Here is a 22,013-nt window from a genome sequence, read left to right as displayed (position 1 = left end):
TCATTTCGGCCGAGGATTTGCCTCAGGGTCTTAGCTATAAACCCATGATTTATCCCCTGTGGCCGTCTTATCAAGTTTCTGGCAGAACTTGATCCAAACATGTAGATCCTTTAACCTATCCATTTCACAACACAAAGGACAGATAAACTCGATTGTTCTGTGGATCAACTCACAACTGAGTCAAGCTGTCGCCCGCTCCTCTGGTGCGTGGCGTCAGGAGATATTGCCAAGTATCAAACAAGGTTGTCACTTCGATACTATTTTCAGTATTTTTTTTCAAATTTTGCCCCGGATATTCTTGATCGTGTGAGAAATTGATACGAAACATTGAGTCGATACGGTTAGGTAGAAGCTGTTCTTAGCGTACTTTATAATACTATTCGCCATGTTAGAAAACTTTTGACATCTTTGTCAAGTTAATCGGTAACTGGGCCAGGATTCAAACCGGGTACCGCATAACAAATCTTTGTTGTTATTATCTTAAGGTAGTGACATTAATCAGCTCGACAAAGTATTATCCTTTCTGCAGAGTGCGAGAAGTAACTTTACGAGTACTGCGTTACGCCTACGCTTCGTTGTTCAGACTACATGCATATCAGACATGTCGGAGAAATGATATACCAACCACGGCGAATTGTAGATATCCTTGTAGGGAGATTTAACTTATGAAGTTGGTTCAGCCTCTAAAATACAATGCTGCAAAGTATGTGACAGTACTTTTTACTTAATTTAATTACATTTTATATTTTACGTGCCAATTTTTAGTCTGTGTATTTTATTTGCAGGAATGTTGAGATGTGAAGTTCTTATATGGCTGTGCAGTTCTCGATGTTGGTACTGGGTTGTAAAGCCATGCGGATTTGTAGGCAGATACGATGGTTTCGGATCAACATACTGCTTTCACCCACATCCACTTTCAAATCCACACGGCGTTACAGCCGAGAAAACCAACATCGATACGACACATTTTATTGTCAGCACGAGTATAACTCTAGAACTTTCGTCACTAGTAAACCAAGTAACAAGTGGGGTATAAACAAGTAGCGAACTAATCAATTAACCACCATTAACTAAACAATTTAACTAAATGGATAATAATCATTCTTGAGAATATTTTACTCGATGATCTGATTGTGAAATTCTTCTCCAAAGACTCAAAGAGCCAAAGATTCATTACCATGTAAGATTTGAGGTTTTCACAGCGGTGAGTCTGAATATTTCTGTCTTCTGGGTTGTTGCGCTGTGTAGTCTGGTCGATGTTTACTAACGTTTCAGAGGTCATACTGCCTCCGTCATCAGGGCGATGAAGATTCCTGTCTTCTGGGTTGTTGCGCTGTGTAGTCTGGTCGATGGTAACCAACGTTTCAGAGGTCATACTGCCTCCGTCATCAGGGCCCTGATGACGGAGGCAGTATGACCTTTGAAACGTTGGTGTTATCTACCAGACTACACGGCGCAACAACTCACAAGACAGAAATCTTCATTCATTACCATGTTTACAAGAGCCAACTACTGGTCCCTAACCTGAACTATTTTATTCCACTGCTCGTCCTGTTTTTTTAATATTCATCGTAATACTATTCTCCCATCTACATGTTAAATGTTCTCTTGTCTTCAAGTTTTACGAGAAATCTATTTATAAGTTTGTCCCTCTTGCAGTGCAGCTCCTTGTATTCGACTTGATCATTTGGTAAGACTTGGTGGGTCCAATTATCAAGCTCCTTACTACACAACTTTCTCAACCCTTATGTTGCTTTCTTTATCTTCGATATTCTCCTCATCATCCTGTTTTCAAACACGTATTGCAATAAAATGACTACCGACATAGAAATTACATGTATGCTTTGCAGCAATTTAGTGCGCAGTTCAAACAGCAGTTCGACTAATTGGACCGAAGATCATTCAAGAACCTCGCAGCTCGGCAGCAGGATTAATCTAAAGTTGTGTAATTATTAAGAGGCGGTTTGGAAACTTATAATTTCATATCTCTTCTAAACTGTGTATTCTGTAATTTCAACTAGCTGAAGCACTCTGCTTCCTGGAACCGTCCATATGTCTACATGTTTAAATATACGGTGCAGGTGGAATTAAATACATACCTAAAGATTTACAGAAATATGCCGTCTCAGAAGTCCCAGATACTGTTTTGTCATTAATAAATTTGCATTTATAATTAATTTTCTTATTAATTTATCACAAATCAATTCGTTAATTTAAAATCAATCTCGTTATAGATATCACATTTTATAAATTCATAAAATTTGTTGTCGTCTATTTCTTAATTACCAGATCGTAAACAGTTTCTCACGATATTTGTAAATTGTAATTAAAAAGGTCGCATATTTTAATTATATCTACTAGTTCTTGTTACCTGAATTGTTTTATTTACATTTGAACTTCGAAAAATATGTAACTTTGTGGAGCGCGATCTTTGAGAAATTAATAATCATTTCGCTCTCCAGAAATTACGTTTCTGTATAGAACTCGAAAATTCATTGTCTTTTTCACATGACATCAGCACTGGACTATATATTGTGCCCACTAATCAACTCTACACCATAAAAGGGTATTTCATTAAGACAAAATATTAGATCTTCGTGTGTTTCTTCCATGTGGCCTCAACTCTTCTGTTTTTCCAGACAAAATATTCATTTATTTCTCATCTCCGTGCCTTCTTCATGTCCAACCGATCCAAAATTGTTTATTCGGTCACGGAAGTCTTATGGAAATCTCTCTATCTCTCAACATCCTGTATTGTCTTGTCTTCGTAGTTGCTACACAAAGCGTTTTCTACACGAAAATTTTCTATGCACTTCTTGTCTCCCCATTAGAGTCGCATATTTAGTCCCTTATAACTGCCTATATTTTACACTATTTTAATGGGTGACTTTTAAAAACACAGATTTTCTCGTTTTGTAACATCTAAAATGCGTCTTCTACTTCAGCACAGATATTTCCCTGAAGTCTTTGTTTTCACACACTTTTAATTCATGTCTTTCCTTCCAAGTAAGGCAGTCGTCCAAATTTCTACAGAAACGAAACTGTACAGAGCATAGAATTTGTATATTTGACACGCTGTGTGTGTACGTGGTGTGCCCAAACTACTCTATGACAGACATTTCCTTACATTCCTCAACTCTGGTACGGTCCTCTCTGGAACAAACTACAACCTCATTTCCCTAGCGTCACATGGTTCCGACACATGCAATTTCTGCTCTAATTAATAAACATGAATGGGAGATAATGAGGATGAATTTCCATTTTTGTTTTGTTTAACATTAAATTATATTTACACATCTTTACTTAGGGTACTGCAACTTTATTAATTGAATTTGGCTTGTTAAATAAGATCTGTAAAAGACGACCTAACTGTTTAATACATCGTGCCTTGGCAACGTTTATACTAATTTAGCTAGTATTACAAAAGTCCTCTGTTGGATACAACCCTGATTTTGTTTAACCGGTCCAATAAATTCATATCCTATTCCTATAAGAATCCATTTTAATATAATCCTCCTATTGAAATATATGTATCTTCACTTGTGATTTCATTTAAATTTCCTCTAGTTTAACGTTTTGCTTCAATAGCCTGAATAACATGAGTTGAATAATAAAAATTATCGTCCTTAGACCTATCGAGCACTGAGATCGCGGGTTCTAATCCCGCTCGAGGCATCGATTTATGTGTTTTGTGTGTGTACGAGGGGAGGGATGATTTGAAGGATTTGAGGTTATCACGGCGGTGAGTCTAAAGATTGCTCCCTTCTGGGTTGTTGTGCCGTGCAGTTTGGTACAAGTTTACCGACGTTTCAGAGGTCCTTGCTGCTTCCATTATCAGGGCGATCTTTCAAGGCATTTTTACATACATTTCCTAGTTGGATTCTTCTGACGAGTTTGATTCTGATAACAGTTCCTTGGTAAGATTCATGACCATAAACGAGGCTCTGGAAACCGATGCATAGTGCTGTAACTATTATTCGTAGCATGCAAGTATTGCTAGTACCAAAAAGAATTTTTAATATAAGTTTATATTTTATGCATACTTCTTACAATGTATATAAACCAACGTACAATAAAGAGACCGCTTAATTTCATCTGTCCGGGTTTTTTTCCATATCCGAAACTATTTGACAGATTTCGATTAAATTTAGTATTATGAATCGATACTAAATTACGTCTAGCACATATTATTTCATCTGCATCGTTTGTATATAACCCACGCTTTAAATGAGTCAACAGCCGAGTTGTGTATTATTCACAGAATAGCTAATCATAAAAATGTTTCCTGTATCGTAAGATGGTTTCTAGTTGTCTTCGATACGGTGAATAGGCTATTTAACGAAATGCAGAGAAAAATATTCTATCTCTGCATTGCGTGTGATTATCTACGTACGATAGTATTTTGTTTAGATTTATTTTGTATCAATTACAATAACATTTGTAAAGAATTATCTAGGGAAATATGTGTAATCCGTTCATCATATGATAGGACGTACACCTTTTGATTTTATCCTGTTGTTGACACTGCAAAAACATCGAGTTTTTTACCTTATAAAACACTAGGTCTGTAGACTGACACACGTTTTCAGAAATGCCGTACAACGGACGTGTAGCGGAATTCTGCAACATGTCTGGCGGAACAATCTCAACATTATGGTGCAGAGTGGTGTCTGAGTGTAATGGCTGTAGTGGTGTAACATTAGTACCGGCTTCCCGTAAACCGCTGTCCGTATTTTTTAGAGGAAGAGACTCGAAGCTTCAAGACAAGTGATACGAAACAGCACATCTCTAACAAGAGTCAGCACACCGCTAAAAGGAAACAGCACTCCTCTGAAAAAAGACGACACTGCTCTAGAAATACAGTTCACACTTGACGCGGAGTCTGCAGATTCTGTTTAAACTTTCTCACTGCCATGAATACGTCATCAGAGAGCAGAGGAGTTCGTGCCGCGACACCGAGGTATAAATGGGTTGTGGTTGAGGTATTTTATGTCCATAAAACTAACTTCATGAGTCAGAATCTTTCATAACCAGTGAGGAGTTACATCGACGGCCCTGAAATGCTCGTTGTTATTCAGCTTGGAACATTTCTGTGTTCATAGTAGAGGTCTGCACGAATCGAAATTTTAGAATTTTTCCCTGACTGGTCCGAGCCCGAAGTTTATTAACAAATATTTTACCCGTACCCAAATAAAGCCCGAATTCATTCGGTTCCAGCCTTGACATATCCAAATCTGCCCCGACTACCGTACAATGAAAAAATGCCACTAATCTCTAAATGAATTTTTTTACGACGACCTAAGAACATCTAAGGTTATTTTTGTGCATGAGGAGCGGTACAAAACTATCAGTTGCCAATTTTTTAAACAATTATCTCGAACTGATGGAGGAGTGCAACTACAAAAATCTCCAAGAAAATTAAGTCGTTCGGATTTGATTCCGGAGTCCGACTGTGTTAAATGTATAGGATGAGCGCAAATACGAATAATTTTCCATTTGCAAAAAGAGAATATCCGAAATGTTCCTTACGACTTTCGACTGTTTATATTTGAACCCAGCTTCAGCCCGAACATAATCTATGTAACCAGACCCTCGGGCCAATAGTTTGATATGTGTTTTAATATTGATTTTCCATCTACACTTGAGTCTCCCAGGCAATTTTTTCCTAAATTTTTTTATGCATTTATCTTAACTATTCGTTAATCTCAACATATTTTATATATTTACGAAAATATTAAATATTTTATGAAGAATGGCTTCTTATTGTAAAGATTACTTTCTACTGTTATTTCCTTAGGTTTTAATATTCTCTTCAGCGCCATTTTATCAAATATTTACTATCTATAAATTATCATTCCCTATTAGTGACAGAATAAACTCGACATATCGTGCCAAACAATAGGTAAAATAAATTACTTTCGTTTATATAAGACTGCTTTAATTAATACGTAAAGTATCTATGAGACAGAAATACGAAAAAGTTCTGCGCTGAATGGCAGAAACATTTTATTTAAGCGATATGATGTTTAAGATGTACAGCTGGGCACGCTCATAACTCCGACACTAGACAGACGTCTGTGGTCAGTTGAACTCTCCGGTCCCAGCGCTACTCAGCGGCCCCAGGGGAAGAGCCCCCACTGTTCGCTAGAAACGAGACCGCAGAGCAGGCCTGTACGTGGTGGTGGAATCCCTGGACCCGAATGGAATCAAAACCCCGGTCGTCCAGCTACTAGGAAATAATGACTGATTAAGCTATCCTGTATTCAACGAAGCAAAATGTACAAACGTAACAGTGGTGGCGTGTTTAAACGGTGACCACATATAAGAGAATACAAAATTATTCTAGTACTTGCAGAAATCTAAGTTTAGCGATATCAAATGTCACTGTATAGTGGCTAGAACTCCTGCTTCGTACTCGGTAGATCCAGGCTTCGAATTTCGAACATGAGGCTAGCTGTCCTACATGAGAAAGTTTGTGAGTAGCTTTAGTTCCCCTAGATAAAATATGGACATCTCTTAAAACAACACATGATAACTTTCTATAGTCTTCTAGTTCATAATCCATAACTGTCTTTACATCAGACGCTTACAACTTTCTACAATTGACACACACACACATTTAAATCAAGTAACATACTTTAATCGGCATTATAGCGTAATTATTTTCAAATATTTAAGATTTTATGGAATATATTTAATATGCATGGCGTTTATGGGGAAGAACTTATTCTCGTCTATAAATGAATGGTTATCATTATTTAAACGTATTTTTTAATTATTTCTTTATTTTGGAGAATTTGTGACTGAAACTGGAAAACTTGTAACATTAATGTTGTACACAAGCAAACAAATGGCTGTGAAAATCACATTGTTCTATCAGCCTGGTTAAAAATACCCCATGTCGTGAAACTGGTGTATTTTTTTTGAGTGGTTTTTACTGTCGGTTACGCTCAAACACGTAAATATCCGCTCAAAATTTATAGTGAACATTCGTGAACGCTTATCAGCTTCATTTGTCTTCTGTTGCACATTCTTTGCACTTCGTGCACAGAATGAACAGAAATGGATATGTGTCTGTCCGTTCGTAGGTTTCATATTGTAAGTGGCTGAATTTAATTTGTGCGATGTCTGATGCGGGAGAATATCTACACTAATTCGTCTGAAAATTTTAATTTTGTTGTCACTCGTTTTAACATAACGTCTACAATGCATGAAGTTGAAAGCACTATAGATAACTTTTACATACTTAGAATACAAATTAAAGATCTTATTAATAACAATTTTTGTTTAAAATACTTTTTGATTCTCTGATAATCTATCGAAATACAAGAGAAAAATATTTTATTATTTCGTACAGCCCCAAAAGTATAAAAAACTATGCTCCCTTTTAATTTTATTGTTTATATTTTATAGACCAGTATTTTACGTGGAAACCAAGAGCGATGAAGAGACAGAATGTAGAATTCTTTCCAGTGATTCGGTTGAAGGAGGGGAGACAGCGAAGACGTTACAAAGTCAAAAGAACAATGTTCTTTGCGGAAATTTAATAATCTTGCTCCCTCACGCGAAACATTGGGTACAGACCTTCTCAATGGAGGAAATATTCCTGGCGTAGAGCTGCAAAGATAATGAAAAGATAACCCCATTTACACCTGGACATACCAATAAACGTAGTGACAGATGTTTATGATAAAAGCAAGACTGATATCAAGACATTACGGCGTTTTCAAGACGATACATATTCTTCTAGTTGAGCCATGGATATTTATTTCAGTACATCTATTATGAATTTCAGTAGCATCTGCTCCATCTCATGATGTGGGTATCAATTTCGACGGACATTTACTCGGTCCGTTGGCTAAGGTTCTAGGAAAATGTCGATCACGTGGTTTGCTTGAACTTAGCCCTTCTGTAAATGTGGGCTGTACCGCAAAAGTGTGAATGGGGTCTGAAATAATAGTAGGTTAAGTCGTGCAGCAGGATGCTACAGCTTCAAATTATGACCTATTATTTCGGAAATATCCTAATCAAACGTTCAGTGGGAAATGGATTGGTTGAATATCTATTAAATGCGTGAACATCTCGAAGCCCAGACCAGACAGTATGCGATTATTTTGAAAGTGAACATTTCCCGACTGTGTCTAATATTTATGTCCCAAGAACAGTCATTAAGAGTTTCTTTTGTAATATTCATTCTTCAATATGAAATAAAAAGTTTAAAATAATTTTACTTAAAAAGACTTTGTGGCTATTTGCAGAGAAATTCACGTTCTGAATACAAAAAGTTTTCCAAAATATTAAAATGTATTTGACAGGACAAATAAGCACGCAAATAAAAGTTATATATGTTAAAATACTAAAACTTTCCACATTTAGGATAATGACGTTTCCATTTAAAGGCAGACAAAAGATATACATCGTCATCTGTTATGAGTCCTATTTTAGTATAAAGAAGAATGATGATATTACAGAAGATTTACATACATTTTTCATAAGAAATATAATAAACTGGCTGAAAAATAATAAATAGAAGGCTGATAGAGAATTCCAGAAAAGTGTTGATAAAGAAGTGTTCCATGTTACCGTTTACACTACGGAGGGGTTAGTACTAGGCCTCAAAATGTTCAACTGAAGCCAGATCATTGTAAATAACTTTATTTTGTTAGTAACTTTCTTATTTCTTAATCGAGATCAATTTGTTTTGCTCCTGAGTTGAAAGTGCCTTGTTCCTAAGAACTTTCTGATAATCTTTGAAGTTAATGAACGTGTAACCTTACAATCTATCATTCAGACGGAGGTACAGAGAACTCCACAACATTATGCAATCATGTTATGCATGTCACAAAAATAATGCCTAAATTCGTGTGACTTCTACTTTCGGTAGTAGGTCGCGTTGAATGTTGGGTGTTTCCAGACATTTCAGCAAACATTTCAGTTGCCAGTGTACAGTGAGGCGAGTATTGTGTCGGTTAAAAGTCAACATTCCCGAAAACTCAAGAATTATTACAACAAATTTTAAATTTATCTTAAATTTGAGACCTTTTTTCAGAAATCTTTGAAAATGTTAGAGCAGAATCGTCGTTTGCAAAGTTCTCAATTTAAATTCATGCCTACGTTACCGTACATCAGTACGGTGTATAAAATGAACATCATCTAGTCTGACGAAATTACGTCTTTAAATTAAGTCGGTTTCAGCACGTCGCGTACCCACGCGCCTCTGAAATTGCTGTGATTTCCCGCGGTCAACGTCGGAAACGACTTTGATACCGGCGACAGACTAGCATGGGCTTCCATTTTAATTTTACGCACTAACCGAACATAGCAGCGGAAAGCTGAGCGGTTAGTTGAAAACTGATTAATCCAGAGTTACGTTCCTTGCTTGGAGGAAAAATAAACAAAAGTAATAAAAATTCAGCATAGATTAAAAAGCAATCGTTTTCACTGGCAATGGTGTCAGTTACAGACATACCGTACAACACCACGCCTTTGTCTATTCTTACTCGTTTTTGGATAACAGAAGTAAACTGTATTAAAAATTTAATAACGCTAGCCACAAAGCACGCAAGCGACGTATATTTGTTGCTGTCTGAAGCGATATTAAATATCCTATATTATGTTTGTGAAGAACTTCATTATGTTGTGCACTCAGGGATTCCCCAAAAGAAAAGGTGGTTAAGCCTGACAGTCCACTGAATATGCATGCAAATTCTCGAACGGACGTGACAAAATCTAGATTTTATTGTCTGTATCGGAACAAGTTTGTTCGCTTCTGCGCGCGATAACACGAGTTTCGATTAGGTCATATTGCGGTCATAGAATAAGATAAGTTAGGCTCTTTTGGGTAATATAGTGTTGGTTTAAGCTAATTTTAAATTGAATTTGTGAGATTTCGGGTTCTCACGACAGCGAGTATAAATATGAACTGTCTTCAATGTTGTTGCTCCGTGTAGTCTAATAGCTGACCTAAGTTCCATAGGTGCTTACTGCCTCCGCCGCTAAAATATCGATAGACTTCAACCAGATTACAAGACGCAACGACCAAGAAGAAAATCGTCTTAAATTGGATTTGTTTTATTAGTTTCCACACGTCGTAGACACATGCACTCTTCCCAGTACACTGTCGTCATATTTGACCCCATGATTATCATCCAAATAAACTTTGGCTCCGGTATCTGTTTATTTGTCTATGTAGATTCTTTTAACCTGTATTATTTAGGATTTTCCATTTTAACCTGAAATGTGTTCCACGTAGACATCATAATAAAGAATTGAATTGAATTGAATTGAAGTGTCGACAAAGAAGTTGTCATCCTAAGTTCCCATACATTCAGATTTTAGGCCTAATTGACATGCCCTTAGTTGCGTGATTAAGCATCTACTTTTACATAGTTACGTAGGCCTGCAATACGAAAACCATCTTTGTAATATCTGTAATTCATAAATACGTTCTTAAAAATTTGATGGCACCTCATCACTATCAACTGCAACCTTTTGACCTGTTTCAATCTCACGGGTAATCAAATTAAACCTTCCATCTCTTTGGTGGTCGACTTCTGTCCCTTCTTCTTTTAGGGTGGTACAAAGTAGCTCCCGATAAATTGCAGAAGTTGGCATTCTTTGAGATATATTCTAAGTAGTTCGGTTGGCACACCTTCAATTTCTCTTCCTGGTTTAATGCATGTGACTAATAATAATTGGCCTACGTACACACAAGAATTCTGAAGATGGCTGTCTTCTGGGTTGTTGCGCCATGTAGTCTGATAGAAGTTTACCAACGTTTCTGAGGTCTTTGCTGTCTCCATTTCGTACTGAGCTGGTCTTAGACAGCATAGGCGAAGGAAGAAGTCTATGGAAAAATCTTACCAGAAGAAGAGATGAGATGGTGGGACACATTCTTAGGCACCCAGGATTGGTTAATTTGGTAATGGCAGGAACAGTTGAAGGGAAAAATTGTAGGAGGAGGCAAAGATTGAAATAAGTGACGCAGATTTTTGAGGTTATGGGCTGTAAAAATATGTGAAACTAAAGTGATTGGCGCAAGATAGGCGAAAATGGAGGACCGCATCAAACCAGTCGAAAGACTAATGACAAACAAACAAAACAGCTGTCTGCATTATTAGGGAGACATTGCGCTAATGTTGGACGCATCAAGGACCTCTGAAACGTCGGTAAACTTCTACAGACTCACTGCCATTAAAATTTCAAATCCTATAAAAATTCTAAATTTCGTAACGTAGCATACCACCCACTTCATTGGACACACGGTATTGGCAATTTCTGTAAGTCAGATGCGTTTTGGTAGCCATAGGAAGGCAATGCACATTCTCATGGAAAACAAGCAATTTGTGTTTTTCAAATTAAACGTTGGGGTTTAGTAAGCAATGAAAGGAACATTACACAATTAGTAGACAGAGGGAAGGGACGTATTTTTAAACCGGTCAAGCATCGCTGGTAAATCCATTGCCTGTAAATCCAGTTTATTTCAGGTTATAACTGCTGGACTTAATGGCAACATACGAAAATAAAAATAGAACGAGAGAGCGGCCATATCTGATGCTCAGTTGGTACTGCATGTGGCAACTTGTGATTCTTTATGGGCGCTCTGATATAGGGCCATTTGCTCCAAGCGTTATGTACGGTTCGAATGCGATGTTTGTTTATCATTATTTGTCAGGGCATATATTCTATAAATAATTTATTTAATCCTGACATTGATTTTGTATGCCTTCCCCCATAGGCTAAATACAGTAAGCCTTTTACAACACGATGATGATAGCATAACCAGTATTAAAACATTTTTGTATGTTTAGTCGTAGTAACGAATGTATTATTTGTTCTTCTGTGTTCTTTAAATTTCACAAAAATTATTAAATTGTTTCTTGGTCTGACAATGCTGCAAATATATTTCACATTACCCTGTTTGAAATGGAAGAAGAAGTACATTTGTTTATTTCTATATAACAGTCTTATTTAACGCCTCTTCGAGCACAATTCGTGCCGTCTTTCCAGCTGGAAGACGAATGGTTAGATTGTCAGGTCCAATCGCAGGACTTGGTGTGCGAAATCCCACTGAGCAATCGTACAGAGTAAAAACCACGCTATTCTCTGTGTCAACAATCTGAAACTTACTCCACATTGACATTTTTCGCACTGATTTTAAATTTCCATTTTTGTTAGTCCACATGTTTTGACTGATACTCAGACATCATCAAGTCTATAAATCACATACAAATTTCTGCAATATTTGCTTAAAATATTCTGTTGTTAAATATTTAAAAATCTTCACTCTCTCCTTTTTAGGCAATGTTTCCGTACCGTGCTGCAAACAGAATATATTGAGGACATTAAAGGATTAAGCCTTTCGCAAAAACACACTTTATAACTCAAAAATGTTCAGTAACTTTTGCATAATTTATGGACCTGGTAATAACTGTCAGTCGAAACATGTAGTCTAAGAAATAATGGGCATTTCACAATAATGTAAACAAAGTGCAAAAAGTGACGAGTGATCGCCCTGATGATGGAGACAGCAAGTATCTCTGAAACGTCGATAAGCTTCTGCAGGACTACACAGTGTAATTTCCCAGAAGACATCCATTTTCTTAAGTTTCGTCACTTTACAACAATAACAACTAATCGCTTTAAACTCTTAAATGATACAAAGTTAGTTTACTGCAGAAAAATACTAAATTATTATTATTTATCATTGAAAAGAGATATAAACACAAAACGATGTGACATCAGGCGTGTCTTTCTATTTTTTGACGCCATGTCGCCAAATGGTGACGAGGGCTGTATCATAATGTTATTGTTTTAGTTTAAGCTGTGTACTGTTGCGTAGCAACGAGACGGCGTGGAAACGGGTCGCTTTATGTATTACAACAGACAGTAATTATCGGGCAGGTAAGATTAAAGGTAGCGGAAGAGACAGATTTTGTCTGGTGCCAAACTTTTCATACTTTCTGGAAATTATAGCAGCTTGAATGAACGCAATTATGTTAGCATAAAATACGAACCTTTCAGCTGTCTAATTTTAATCAAGGATCGTAGGCCAAGACATTACACAAAGCAGTTTACTTTTGTAGAATATTAACCAAAAAATTCTGACAGTATCACAATTACATTTCTTATAAAATCAGCCAGTACCAAGAAAAGTAATCTCAGTTATATTGCCAGTTTAATTGAGGTAGAAACAGTGGCAGTGGCAATGAAAGAAATGTAATTAACAAGAGAAAGAATTATAGGATATCAGATTTTCACGACTGAGTTTAAAGATGGCTTCTTCTGGGTTGTTGCGCCTTGTAATCTGGTAGAAGTTTACCGACGTTTCAGAGTTCCTTGCTACCTCCATCATCAGGGCGACTTCCGACACATCAGTAAATTTCCACCAGATTACAGAGCGTAACAACTCAGAAGACAGCCATCTTCAAAAGAAAGTAAAAATGTAAATAATGTATAAATTATGAGCTGGATTTTATCTATATTTATAAGCAGCTACCGAAACTAATACTGTTTACCAGTCGTCCTAAATTAAGTTCTATAAAAGTCACATATTAAACTTAAAGTAAGTTTGAAGACTTGAGAAAATTTTATGGCTTACTCTCCATTGATTTATGTTAGGAATATGTATTCAAGTTTCCCAATTTAGACCTGATGCTTCATTTAAATTCATAACCAGGGCAAAAGGATATTTTAAAAATACGGGATATAGAGCAGCATAAAATAATCCTTGCTTTATAATAGGTTCCAGTGTTTTAAATCGTATCGTTACTACAGGCCGGTGGATGGACCCCAGAACTAATCTGGCCATGTAGGATAAAAACTAAAGACGTGTTTGTGAGAAGCACAACCCCTTCATCTAGATTTTAATTATAAAGTTGGTTGGGTTACCCTTATCGTAGTTTAATAAATCGCAGACACTCTCAGCAAAGTTAGCAAACGCTGTCTCTATGGAATAGTCTGAAAAAAGCCAGAAAGCTAAGTTGCGCTGCGCTGTGTATTTGAAGCTCTTACCGGCTCGGTGTTGACTTGAAGAAGATGTATTTGGATTATTATCCACCCTTCCCATCGCTACAAACCGTCCTTAATGCCAGCAATAAAATTAAGCTCTATACCAGCCGGTTTCACTTAAGATGTTCTGCTGCATACAGATTACCAAAGTCATGTGGATTATAATAATGTTTATCTTTGTTATTTTCATATATCATCCTAATAAATACAAAATTCTGTTCCAGAAGTTAATTCGAGTCGCAAAAGCTTGGTCATTACCTGGGCTCTATGTTATCTTCTTGTTACTTTTATGTTAAAATTAATAAACAATTGTTTTTGCTATGAATATAATTGCTTCATACTGTGCAAGCGAAAAAATACAAGGCGTTTCGGGAAGAAATTATTGTGTCTACCACACTTCATATGCTTTAGTTCTACAATGCTGTTTCTCGATATTGTTCTGCCAGAGCGAGAGACCAAGTCTTCATTTAGAATAATGTTACTGGTAAAATAATTCTATATATTTAAATTCATACATCTCTACCTGTGAATTAACTATTACAGAACGAAACGTTATGCTCTGTCTTCTTCTGATATTTTCGTTGTTGTGTATGTGTGGAATGTGTAACTCATTCTTAAAATCTGAAATTTTTTTACTGTTAATTACTCTCTAGAAAATAATCCTTATTAAGTGCCTGATAGTCGCATATTTAGTCAAGAAATTTCCCCTACTCCTTACTTGTCTAGAACCCTAAGATTCATTGTCGTATTCGCAACATCCAGTCACCGGTCCCTACCGTAAACCAGAACAGTCTAGTCCACATCTTCCCAGGCAACTTCCCTAAGATTTGTCCTTATATTGGCTTCACATCTACGTCTGTGTCTTCAGGTTTCACCACCAAAATGTTGTTGCGTGTTCCATGCCCTGCCTATCTCATCCTCCTTGGCTTCATAGTTATAATGATATTTGGCGAAGGGCAGAAACGATGAAGCTCTTCATAAAGAAGTTTTCTTCAGCGTCTTTTCGAGCCATCTCTTTTAGATCAAAATGTTTTCTCAATCACATTCGGTCATCTGGTCGTTAATATGACAGCAGTTTTCAGAACTTTTAGATCAAAATGTTTTCTCAATCACATTCGGTCATCTGGTCGTTAATATGACAGCAGTTTTCAGAACTTGGAAGTGATCATTTTTAATTTTCTGATTTCTTATGCTATCCTGAAATATTAGCTCGTGGTTTACAAACGATTCTCATGTTGGTGTGAACATCAAGCTACTTGTGGTCTCCCAAACTTGCTCTTTCTTGAAGTCATGGTATATTAATAATACAAACACGGAACCTTCAGATGTGGAAGCAGCAATAGGCTCACATGGGTTCTCAAACTTTCTGCCATGATAGATCTTCATGAACCATTTGCTTACTGTAGCATTTGAAGATCAACATGGAGATCTCACGAACTTCGTATGTCGTCTGTTTCTCCTGCTTTAGAGAAATAGTAAGTGAAAATTTCTTTGCTAAACATGTATTTAGTACAGTGATAAATGATCATTTTCGTTCACTTTCTTACAATTAAAGTTATTCTTGGGTTCACAATCCAAATTACAGTTCTATAAACTTCTTCTCTAAAAAAAATCACTCTAAATTCTGTAAGTCGAAAATTTCATTCCAGCCAAGCTAATAGTCAGAGGTCAAAATAACACTTTAATCAGATGAAATAAATAACCGTAGATGGTATCTTACGGAATTCATGCTAGCCAAATATGTTGTACTATACGAAGTTTAATTCACCCATTTTTATGCTAACCGAAGATCACCTATTAAGTTAACCTAATTTATTTTCATTTAATAATGTCGTTTGTTTGGTCATATTTATGAAAACAATACGAGGTGTAGACGAGGTTACAATTCTGTAAGACACTGCAAAACATCGGCGGAATGGTTTGACTCTGATGTCATGACAGCTCTTTTCCATAGTAACCAAACTTCATAGATATAAGAATCAGCACATTACCCAAATTTGGATCCTTTTATCGGTAACTACCAGCGTAGTGTTACTGCGGGGGAATTCGACAAATTATCAGTTTCTATTGTCCTGTAGTGTTCCATCTTTCAGATAAACTGTTACGTGTCGTTGAACATCATAGAAAACAATTATCCCTACACCCAACATTTCACCGAGGCTCGAAATCAGGACAGATTTTAGGTCTGTAATCTTCGTTCTTGTAATCTCATTTTGACACAAACAGCTTTCGCCTTTGGCGCCCTTCTTCCATCGTGCTTATTTTCCGAACTACAGGGATCTCCCTCACCTGGACTCGAATTCATTAAATTTTTTGGGCTTTGAACATTTCTGCGGCCTCTTCCTGGTCTTGTGAAATAAGCATGCAAATTTTGATGCATATTTGTAGATCCATCCTCGAGCTATAAGTAAACATACACACACAATTTAATAAATTTTATATATAAGAAGATACAGACATGCCAGCTGTACTCAGTATTTGTGGTTCAAGTCTATGGAATGTATATGAAATATCACATTCTTTGTACCTTTATTAAAATTCTTTTAGAGCCAGTGTTCATATTTTTAGCACATTAGCTAAGTTTATGTGATAGATGTCTTCTGTGATTTAGGATTACTTTGTTGTGGTTATTCGTTTCTTCCGCAAGATTGTTTGTAACATTATTTTACAGCAATTACCAGGCCTATAGCAATTTACATCAATTGATATCTACTGCTGCTACCACTTTTATCTAAACGTAAAAACCACTTTAAAACCCAGAAAATTTGATGCATCGAATTAATATAATATTAAGTTGTTTTTGAAATAATGAATGACGTAATGTACCACATAACTGTGTGAAACAACTAAACACAACATAATAGTGACCTGTCTTCATGTCAAGTTTCATTATTAATTTAATCTTGTATTAGATTGTTGCATATTCAGTCGCCTGTCGACTGTGAAATATGTTGCTTGGTTCTAAAGTGCATACTGTCACTTCTTGGTATTAGTTTTGTACAGTAATTAACATTTATCGTAATGGCCATTCTACCATATGACCAGTGTCTAAAGTAGATATGCTGCCTCCACATACACCTAAAAATTGCAATAATTTAACATTCTAAGTCAAATGTCACACCTTCAACTTTTAAAGTGTTCTATGCAGGCCTGTAGACAGAAATTTCCGTCTTCGGTAGTTTTCGTCTACGCTATGAGGCCAGCAAATGCAGTAAAATCTCGTCTGATCCTCGCAAAGTTATCATAAAACTGACGTTAAAACATATGGCCGTCATACATATGTCAGTACTTGTGAAATAAAATTTCTGCGCATAAAACTGGCACGAGGATCTTCTATCTTAGTGGCATATTAGTAATTCATATTCGTATCAGATTTGTGTTTTTAATACTCAGGCCATGAAATCATCTTAATGGTTATCGCTGCTGGTAATGAGTGACATTTATTGGCCTACATTGTTACGAATTCATGCTTTTATGGATTTCGGTTTATGGCCATGGCTTTTAAGATGGATGAGTACCAGCGGGGATGATGACGGTACTACTGGTATAGTACCAACTGCAAACTTATAAAAATCCCGTGATTTGTAATTCACTTGTAATCACTAAATTTAATTTGCTACCACTCAGTTCAGAACTGTCTTCCCGTCTGCTGGCTAAAACCGCGAAGATTAAAATCTTCACAAGTCTAATGTAACCTGTTGTTTTGTGTGGGTGTGAAACGTGGTCTCACATCAAGATAAGAATAATTGATAGTTTGGACTGTGAATATCTTGTTTTTAGAAACTGTTTTCATGTAGGAAACTATTACGTATACCTTCGGGGTTTCTGTTCTGAAAATTGGCGCTGTCGATTCTTTGGAAACGTTGGTAACCACATGCGTGAACACACGGTGTCCCATTTCTGAAGTTCATAGTCTTGTCTTCCCGTCGTGAATATCTCAAATCCCATATACGTTAAGGGTAATAAAAAACTTAGGTCTGAGGAAAACATTTGCATCTAAATGAAATAAAAAAATTCTGGAGAAAATTACATTAGGAGGATTAAATTAAAAACATTGAGATAGGTGATACACTTAGCATGCACAGGATAAACTAGCAAAGCAGGTGTATGTTAGCCGGATAACCTGAAGGGAATAGTAGACTTCAGAGAGCTAGGTGCAGATTGAAGGATAATATTAAAGTGGATCTTAGAATGAGTGTAGATTTATTTAAATCAGTAGAGAGATAATTGACAAGCTTTTATTAATACCTTATGAACATTCTGGTTTCATGATAGGCAATACATTTCTAGAATAGCTGAACGACAAATAGGTTTATAATATAAGCTCTGTTCCGTCCATCTAGTTAGTTATGGTTCACTTAAATTTCGTGACAATATATATTTGATACATAAGTTAAATCTCAGAAAATGTCTAGAACAGTACTTGTGTAGTTACTTAAGGAAGTGTAAGTGGAATTTAGTTTACCATTCGAAACGTCATGGGACTAAAATTCATAAATCTTGTAGCTATTTATTTTGTATGGTTGTAAAAATTAATTTATATTATGACGGTAAATAAACATAAATTACAAGTGTTTTGAAACTCAAGTGCAAAGGAAAATGTTTGGACGTAGGAATGATTAAGTAAGTGTCCAGTGAAAGATATTTTATAACAAAGTACTTAGAAGCCGCAAAGATCACCTCCTTGTATTTTAGGCTAGTCAAATCAAATGTACCACGGTAAGCGAAACATGACACTCATACAAAATTCCTTAGTAAAAATATTGTAAGACATGCGACGTTTCAATGTTTTTTCTTTGTCTTTAGGTAGAAGCAAAATGTTCCTACTCCGTGGGACCATTACTTCTCGTAATGTTTTATTTTTCTTGGAGCATTTTATCCTCTAGATCTCTGAATGTTTAGTTGAAGAAAGCTAGGTGCTCGTTTCAAGCGTAGACAAGTTTCATTGCAGAAATAATTGAATATTTTGGCATATCGTCTTTCTTCCAAATACCTAGGCGTAGATATTAGTAAAATATTAAAACGTATCTTAAAAATAGGCTACAGGGTGACAGGGCGTAGATATGTTCGATATGACTCAGGGTAGGGACAGGTGGCGAATTTGTGGAAATAGTAATGAAGCTTCAGGTAACATAAAAGGCGTTTCTGGACTAGTTAAGTTATTGTCTGCTTCTCAAGGACTATGCTGCATGGAATCGAACCGTTTGTTAGACAGTTTGTTGAATAAGATGGCTGTCTTCTGGTTTCTAGCGTCTTAGAGTCTGATAGAATTTTATCGACGCTTAAGAGGTACTTGTTGCCACCATCATCAGGGCGGTGCAACTACTCTGAAACATCGGTAAATTTCTACCAGACTACACGAAGCCACAACCCGGAAGACTAGCATCGATATTTTCTAAGCCGTGAGAACCTCAAAACTCATAGTCCTAAAGTAAAACTCCGTGTATAAGAATTACTACGCAGATCAGGAAAGCCAGCGTGCTCAGTTTTCTGTCCTTAAGGTCCATCCAGACTGCTGGTGCTTGGACCTGGGCTCATCATTGCGGGTGTGTGCAGACAGCTGCTCTGCCGACACTAGCTAATCCCTGGCGTCCATAGCTCAGGTTTATTGCGCCGGTTTGGCTCGGGCTAGTCAAACCATCAGGCGATAAATTTCTCTGAAACTGGCGTTGATGTTTATTTATTTCAGATTGGCCACAGAACTTTTGTTGGGAAGCTAATCACTATAAACACTCGCTGAAGAGATTCAAAAATTATTTCCCTCTGTATTTTGTAAAATAGTCAACATTGCAAAAAATAGTTGTTGTAAAACTAACCGTTCTTGGTAATATCTGCATTTCATGTCACGTAAGTACTAAATTTCAGGACAATAAGCCGTTTTAAGCCTCACATAAATAACTGGTTTTACTATAATGATTCTAACCGAAAATACATTAAGTAACAAGTTTTAGTCCAGACCTCCTGTACTAAATTTCGCTGAAATTCGTTCATTAGTTTCAGAGATTGTAGACAAACGTAGCCGACCTTACCATTACATAATAATTGTATACGATTTCTGCAAATAATTCGTGGAATTAAATTTATTTTTGTTTTTAATGCAGCTTTAAACAGTTTAAACTTGAAAGCTACTACTGATATTTGTGTAAGCCGTATATAGACCGACCTTCTTAAAAGGAAGTTTCTCATACAATTTTTCTACGGAACTGAACAGGGCTCACTTGTTCTGCATATATTTTAGGATGTTAGTAGTACATTGTGAATGGCGTCCGAAAATCTCATCACTTCGCATTAGACACTATTTCCGTGTTATTATATTAGGGAAATGTATCCTATCATTAAATTCTTAATTTACTATTTTTCAGATATACTGTAAACCTAAAAAATGTAAATTATAACTATAATTTAAAATATTTCTTCTAATTTAGTAACTTGTCTGTCAGTTTGTGGAAACGACAGAGGTCGAGGGCGTATTAGGAATCGTTTCAGACCCAAGAACGAGAAAAGAATATAAGAACGAATACAACTGCATGAACCTTATGGATCTTTACGTTTATACTTGTCGCCAAATTTATATCTGCTTATTAAACTAAAAACATTCAGATTGGCCGGTTATGTAGCACACAAGAGAAGTAAATACATGCAGGTAATCCGAATTTACATGAACATGGATTTAGAATAGTCATTAACGTTTTAAGCTGGAATGACCTAATTCAGGATATAATCCAATATTATGCTTTTGTGAAAAGGCAATGGACGTTCGGGTTCCTTGTATACAGCTGAATTACAATCCACAGGTGAAGGAACATTCCATAACATTTAGTTAGACTGTTTGTTAGTTCTGTAGCTATAGATAGCTAGACTTTGATACGTGTTTTTCAAACATTACGAGTGATGTCAGTAAACATACTGAAGCATTTGGTGTCTGCTGCAAGTATAACTACATGTAAAAGAGTCTATTACCACTTTAGATTAGTACTATTGTGACGATGGTAAAATAAGGTGCAGTGGAATAATCTTATATGCCAAGAAATTCAGAGCAATTTATATTCCGGAAATCCATGCCAACATTCACTTAAAATCCTTCGACTTCTTACTGTTCTATCTATAAACGCAAAGATTAAAGAGCATAAAATATGTAAAACTACAAGCTTAATCTTTCCTGTTACTTTGAATGAGTGTGAGTGAAACTTGATGTTTGAGATAACTTTTAAAATATTTGGTCATTAAGATCTCGGTTTAGGTTTTAACAGGGGGTGGAAAAATTAAATATGGAGAGTTTATCAATTTATATTCATGAACCATTATTAGGGTGACTAAATTAAGGACGATGAGACGAATGGGGCTTGAAGCACGCATTGGAGAAATGGGAAATTCTTGCGAAATTTTTGTTGGAAAATTTAAAGCCAAGGGACCATTTATAATATCTACAAGTAGATGGTGTAGCAATGCGATATTCAGAGTAATATTAAAGAACTGTTCACCTTGCTCAGGAAACGGGCAATAACAATCTATGGTCAACATGGTGGTGGACCTTCGGTTTCCGTAAAAGGCGGGAAATTTATTGACTAAATCCATGAAGGCTTAATCAGTCAGTTAATGTTAGCCTAATTTACGTTTTGTGCCCTAGAAATAATTGCGAAGGATTTATGAATTTGGGATAATAATTACGTATAACATTCATATTATATTTTATTTATATGCATTAAAGTAGTTCAAGTTATTAGCCTTAAACCACATGTGTAACATAAGGGCGTATATGAGCAATTCTGAAGAATCCGTTTACCTGTGACACTTCTTAATTCACTTCCAGATGTCTGAAACTCATCACTCAGTATTATATACCGCCTTAAGGAAGATTATATTTACCTAATATTCCATATAGATTAATTTTATACTTATTTTCTTTCAATACACTGTCGTCTTAAATCATATAGATATGTTTTTTGTGCGATCGAACGAAACAGAAATCACTTGTTTGTAAATAGTCAAATGTGATGCTGTAA

General features: G+C 36.1%; 1 protein-coding gene and 1 long non-coding RNA gene across 3 annotated transcripts in view; one reads left to right on the top strand and one right to left on the bottom strand.

Moving 5' to 3' along the window:
- Nucleotides 1-22,013, top strand: part of LOC110827666 (uncharacterized) — a 163,838-nt gene that overhangs the window by 123,885 nt on the left and 17,940 nt on the right. The window lies entirely within an intron of this gene.
- sNPF-R (short neuropeptide F receptor) overlaps nucleotides 1-22,013 on the bottom strand; it is a 145,816-nt gene that overhangs the window by 117,156 nt on the left and 6,647 nt on the right. The window contains exon 2 of one of the 2 annotated variants that reach the window (XM_087347887.1): nucleotides 18,274-19,673. The exons of the other annotated variant lie outside the window; for it this stretch is intronic. The gene's annotated coding sequence lies outside the window, so the exon portion shown is untranslated. Of the gene's footprint in view, nucleotides 1-18,273; nucleotides 19,674-22,013 lie in introns of those variants that run through there. 2 annotated transcript variants of the gene reach the window in all.

The sequence above is a fragment of the Zootermopsis nevadensis genome, unplaced genomic scaffold (genome assembly GCF_977971745.1).
Source record: "Zootermopsis nevadensis isolate Lab colony 2312 unplaced genomic scaffold, Znev_1.0 Znev_ptg000012l, whole genome shotgun sequence".
NCBI lineage: Eukaryota > Metazoa > Arthropoda > Insecta > Blattodea > Termopsidae > Zootermopsis > Zootermopsis nevadensis.
Note: the sequence above shows the minus strand (reverse complement) of the source record. Positions and strands in the feature narration are given on the sequence as shown.